This window comes from Engraulis encrasicolus, chromosome 16 (genome assembly GCF_034702125.1).
Source record: "Engraulis encrasicolus isolate BLACKSEA-1 chromosome 16, IST_EnEncr_1.0, whole genome shotgun sequence".
Lineage (NCBI taxonomy): Eukaryota > Metazoa > Chordata > Actinopteri > Clupeiformes > Engraulidae > Engraulis > Engraulis encrasicolus.
The window spans coordinates 36,672,181-36,678,180 of record NC_085872.1 but is presented as its reverse complement, the minus strand read 5'-3'; positions in this window follow the sequence as shown (position 1 = coordinate 36,678,180).

Below are 6,000 nucleotides of genomic sequence, written 5' to 3'. Positions count from 1 at the left end.
TGATCGAGGAATTAAATTCTCCCCTTAGGTGCTTGTGAGATGCTAATTGTGGTTTATAAACAGCCAGCAACTCTCTGATTTCCTCAATTCAGACTGCAGGCGCTAATATCCCCCCACCCCCGAGGAAATGTGACAGATTGTTTTTGAATCTGTAAATGCGCAACCGTTTCAATTAGTCCCGAGCACTGATTTGAGAACTAGAGTATGACAGTTGAGTAAGTGTTAGACTGTGACCTACATCTAGCCCTCAGGGCAGGCTTCCAGATTGTTTTGAGATTCTCATTTTGTCACAGCACCAAAGGGGTCACTTGGCCACTCCGAAGGTACATCCTGTCTTCCACACGCACCACTGACTTTATTCTCACTTGCCAGCAGCGTTGGCACACGAGGCTGGACCCCAGCTCTGTGTCTCCTGCGACAGAATCTGCTGAGCGGCGTGAATTGTTTTTAGTCGTTGCACGACTTTTGAGTCCTCCGCCACTAATCGTGGCCTGATGTGACACTGGATACTGGATGACGCTCTCTGTCCTCACATGACTTAGTATCCAGGCCACGCTGTTCTTGATTCTCTAACTCTCCACAGGCACGTTCACTTCACTCCTCCCCTATTAACTTTCCACAGTTCATCAAGGTCTTTGTAGGGGTTTTGTTTTTGGCATTTGTTTTTTTTTGTTAGCAAAGTCAGAGTTGAAGATTGTTATTCCAACAAAGGAGTTACAGTTGCTTCAAAGTTATGTTAACTATTCACTGTGGAGACAAGTCATGGTCCTTGCTTGGGTGTCTCCGGTCACTAACCAGGTTTACTCTCAAGGTTGTAGTGCAAAGCAGTGGGCCAGGGTAATAAATCATGCCTTGCTTGGGGAAGGTGACCATTTTCAAAGGGGTTCCATTCTCTCTATGTTACCACTGGAAAGTTTGAACCGTTCAAGTATGACCGTGTTGGCCGGACCCTTTTGTTTTCATAGATCCCAGTGGGGTTTGCCTGGCCTTTATTGTCATAGGCCCCATGGGTTAAGCGTAGCTCTTTCAACCGTGGCATCGCAGGCAGTTAAAGAGGTTTAGGTGGCCGTAAATCCGTCACAACACAAACAGTGATATTTCTGTGTGGGACACACGACCTAGGCGTGGAACTCCATCTATGTCGGCTGGGGGGGTGTGCACGCTTTAGTTAATTTGGCTTTGGAAATCTCATCTCAATCCGATGATGCACTTTACCATGTGGGGTGTGAGTGTATATTTATTTGGGTGTGTGTACAGACAGATGACGTCTTTGTCAAGTGCAGCACGTGAATCTTTGGTAAAGATGCCGATTCTACCCACATGCGAGAATGTCAGAGCGAGCACAAGGCAGAGGTGATGACTTGTTGGCCTCTGGTAGTGCAGAGTGTGGACACAGCGCATGAATTATTGATGCTTGACCAGCGAAATTGAATCAATCTCACACGGTTCTTGCCAAGGGAGTCAAATCCCCAAGCGAAGGAGGCCACGGGGAGTCTAAATCGAGCCTCTTCCTAAGGATGTCCCATTTTTGTCATGTGCAGCAGTTGATTATTTGCATATTTTTGGAGGATGATTGATAAATGTGTGGACAATCTGACCCATATTTTTTTCGACTGAGGTGCATGATTTTCTAATTAATCTTGCTGTCAGTTTTGCCTTTGGATATTAGTCAACGTGCACAGTTTTCACGTGGCAGATATCTGTTTACTTTTTCAAGATGACCCACTTTAATGTGATTGGTAAAGTTGTTGAGCTTATTTTACATATATTGGAAAACTCAACCAAAAAATGGTTAAGAAACTTTTATTTTCACAAACATTATCAATAACCCTATCTCCTATGTCAACAAGACTACCACAACTTACAAAGTATACAGTTTAGGCTTTTAGCGCTGTCTCTCTGCTTGTGTCATGCTGTATCACCGTGCAAGCAAACGAAAGACCATCAGGGCCATTCAAAAATGTGAATTAAGTTTCAACATGCATCACAAAGTCATAAAATCTTTCCCAGCAAATGTGACGAATATAGGGTCAAGTCTATTTACTGTTCCATTTGGGAAGAATCATTTTGAATAATGAGGGTCAGCAGGATACTGTAACATTGAATCAGTAAAGGAAATGGACATCCATGCCAAGTGCATGCATGTCCGTGTGTAAATGCACTTAATCGTGAACCCCTAGAGCCATAACTCTGACTCCATCTGGAGTGTATGGTTCCGGCATTCCGACGAGGCATTAGGCCTCCTAAGAATCCAGTTGTGATAAATGTCTAAAAGCTTGGCATGGTATCAAGAGTATCAAGTTCAATTCTTCTCCTTAGGCACCGTTGTAGATTAGCAAACTACATGAAGTTAGAAAGGTTCAGATCCTACCCAATGCTTAGGCAAAAGTCATCTCAGTGTATATGAAAAGTATCTATTATTTCCTCTTTAACCCCTTAAGACACGGCATTATAAATGAGCTGTTACCAGAATGGCAATGATCAAATCGTAATGTATTACTAATGGCCCCGTGCACTGTCATAGTAGTGTAGTACTATAGTAGTTAAATTTCAATATCTATTACAGCGTGCCACAGGAGGTACAGCGTGCATTAAGGGGCTACAAAGTCTTTTGCTATGTCATTATTCGAAGATTATTGAATATTATTATGATGTTTAAAACAGCCATATCCTGAAGGTTATGTGTACTCTTTTCTCTAGTCATTGTCAGCTAGATTCTCGGTTGAGACCTTCTGAGAATGGTGTCAGGAAAATTGCATGATCGGCTCCTTATTGTTCTGCATATTATGGGGCAGGCAGGCAAATATGGAACATGCAAAGTTTTTCTATATATAGGCCTACTGTATAATCAGACTGAATTGTGATATTTTTCTCTTTTGCCTGTGTGTTTTCTGGTGTGTGAACTTTATCCTAAATCTAGGTCTGATTGGTTCAATTGTAAGCAAGTTGATGTTAGAAAGAGGATGTCCTTGGTTATAGCAGCAAAATAAGTTCCGTTCCGTAAGCTTAATACTTTTGTCTGATACCTCATTATCTACAGAGAGAGCATCCCATTTTCCCAGATTGTGAACCCACAGAGTTTATCAACTCCTAGATATCTTTGTCACCACATAGGCCTACAGTACAGAACTGATGCAATGTTTAGATGCTTGTGACTCTCATTTATCACCTAATATGTGGAATCATTCACCTGCATGATGCACTGAAGTAACTGTATTAATATCCAATTGGCTGCTTTTGTTAGATTTACAAAATCAAGGCAGCCACAGCTGTTGACTTAAATATTTTACCTCAGTGTTAGGTTGCCATAAAAAAATAGGCCTATACAGTAGGCCTACATGTATGTCTCATGCAAACATTTTGTTATAAACCTCATCAGATTGCCAGTGAACCATTTTTAAATTCATCAGCATCATAAACTATGTGCTCGTTTTACAGTCTATCCTCCACAATGATTTGTGATTACACTAATACTTAAATACATTTCCTTCACTGTATTTTCGCTGGTGTTTATCACCAGCAGCTTCCTGTACATGTCGGTTGCTAGCAGGGCGGGAGATTATCAATCACAATTACAACACTATGCTGCGGGTTTTAGCGAGAGATAAACACGGAAAACCCTGTTGGAGCCTTGCGTAAATCCAGGCCCAGAGTGTGGAGAGGGCTTCTCAGCCTTAATGAGGTGCCCTGGACTCAGGGGGGGGAAAGGGGGGTGGCAGCGCTGCTGCCAAGCCCCACGACAAATGACAACCAGCTGGCTTGTCGTCTCTTATGAAGAAGGACTCCCACTTAGGCACAGTCCCCAGCATTGCACAAGATTCCCCCCAGAGATTAGTTCAACATGGATAGCTGTGTCACAATAGCAATGCTGATCTATGCCACGTGGGAGTATATTGTGGTACTTGTGTGCCGTCCATTTTACTTCCATCCAGGCACTCAATGTAATTCCTGTCATTCAAGAGTTTCTCATCTGGAAATGTACTGTAACGCTGAAAGCAGTGTTTGAGACTGAACCAGAGCTCAGACATGGGCTTGCAAGGTGTGGGTTATTTTTTTCCTACCCTGTTCTATAGCCGCTGCTTATCCTTCCTCCTGTTATTCTTGTAGGTCAGTGATTCACCTGACAAGTGAATGATGTGGTTTGGCAGGGCCATCCAGGGGGGGATTGTATCTTCTTCCATCATCTCATTCCTCCCTTTGTTCCCTAATCTGTCTCTCTACTACGTTATCTTTGTTTTACTCTTCCACAAGTCACTTCAAGGAGCCTTTGCAGACTTACTTATAAACGCGCTTGCATGAAAAGATGTTTCCCAGACCTTCTGTTCATCTGACTGTTTCCCTGATATTTTTTCATATGCTTTGGCTCTGAGAAACGGGGAGCGGGATTTAAAAAAAAAAAAAAATAGGGAGAGGACGACACCTTTGAAGATGGCTGCTGGGAGTGCTGTTCACTTCTTTCCATAAGACGATGTGTCATTACCAACGCTGAACTATTTGAGTTTGTCGGCTCGCTGAGTGCAGATCTGCTTTACCGTTCATTCCTCGGTGGATCACTGACTGTCAGACCTTGGGCCTCGGGAAATGAAAAACAGCCACATTATATAAGAGGACTTCAGCCGTGGCTTGTGAAGGGAGATTTACTGTACCCCAAAGCTGTGCACCCCACCTCATGACAGGCGCCACTTGAGCACCCCTCGTAAGGATAATGAATTAGGGGTGCGTTTGGAATATTTTAAGACCCTCTTGAAGGACCTTCAGCGTCCATTATTTATCCCAAGATCATCACTCTCTGTTGTTGTGTAAGAGAAACTGCATTTGAAAGTTACTGGGTGTGTGAATCCAGGCCTACGGTTGTGGTGTTGTTTTCCGTTAAGTAATGGCACTACAGTAATACCATACATTGGTGATTCCCAACCTTCATGGGCCCGGGACCCCATTTTGACATGCCAAACTTCTGGGGACCCCATACACATATTTTTTACGTGACTGAAAAAAGACTGTAGATATTTGTAGATATCTGTATATTTCTGAAAAGATATAAGACTGTATGTGGTATGTGGCAGAATATCTATTAATTAATTTTACATTGATTAGTAACATTTAGCAGCGTTCTTTTTACACACCACCTAGACATTCCCGACCCCAAGGTTGGAAACCACTGCCATACACTCACTCATTTGCCTTTTGAAGTCAAAGGAAGAGGTGGTTTTAGAATTACCTATTGAGTCATAATTAGCCAATCACAATCTGCAATCATGATCTTAGCACCATTGTTACTCTATATCATAGACAATAACCTGGACTGTCCACAAATTCAGATGCACTCTACAGGAAGGGCCAAAGCCTGCTCTATTTCCTCAGAAGGCTGAGGTCCTTCAATGTCCGCAGCCGACTTCTGCTTATGTTCTACCAGTCTGCCATGGCCAGTGTGCTCTTCTATGCTGAAGCGTGCTGGGGTGGTAGCATCAGGAAGAGAGACGCTGGGCGCCTTGACAGACGGGCGCCTTGAGGAAGGCAGGGTCAGTGGTGGGCATGGAGTTGGAGTCTCTCACCTCAACAGCTGAGAGCAGAACACTGAGCAGACTGGACTTTATTATGGACAATCAGCAACACCCCCTTAACAACACCTTCACTAACCAACTGAGTCTGTTCAGCCACAGACTCCATGCCCTCACCTGCAGGACAGACAGACTATATATCATACAATATGACTTTATTTTATATTTTTAAATATATTTAATGGCATTCACAGGTGAGGTGCTCCACTGCATCTCGGCTCCCCATATGGTAGATCTACGTGTATATGTTGATCCCAGAGGAGAGTGCTGCCCTCTACTGTTTGGTCCGACTGGAGGGATAAGAGGACCCCTCTGCACAAGGTCATCAGGCTTGTCTACTTCTTTCTAGCAAAGGCATTGGTGTGTGTGTGTGTGTGTGTGTGTGTGTGTGTGTGTGTGTGTGTGTGTGTGTGTGTGTGTGTGTGTGTGTGTGTGTGTGTGT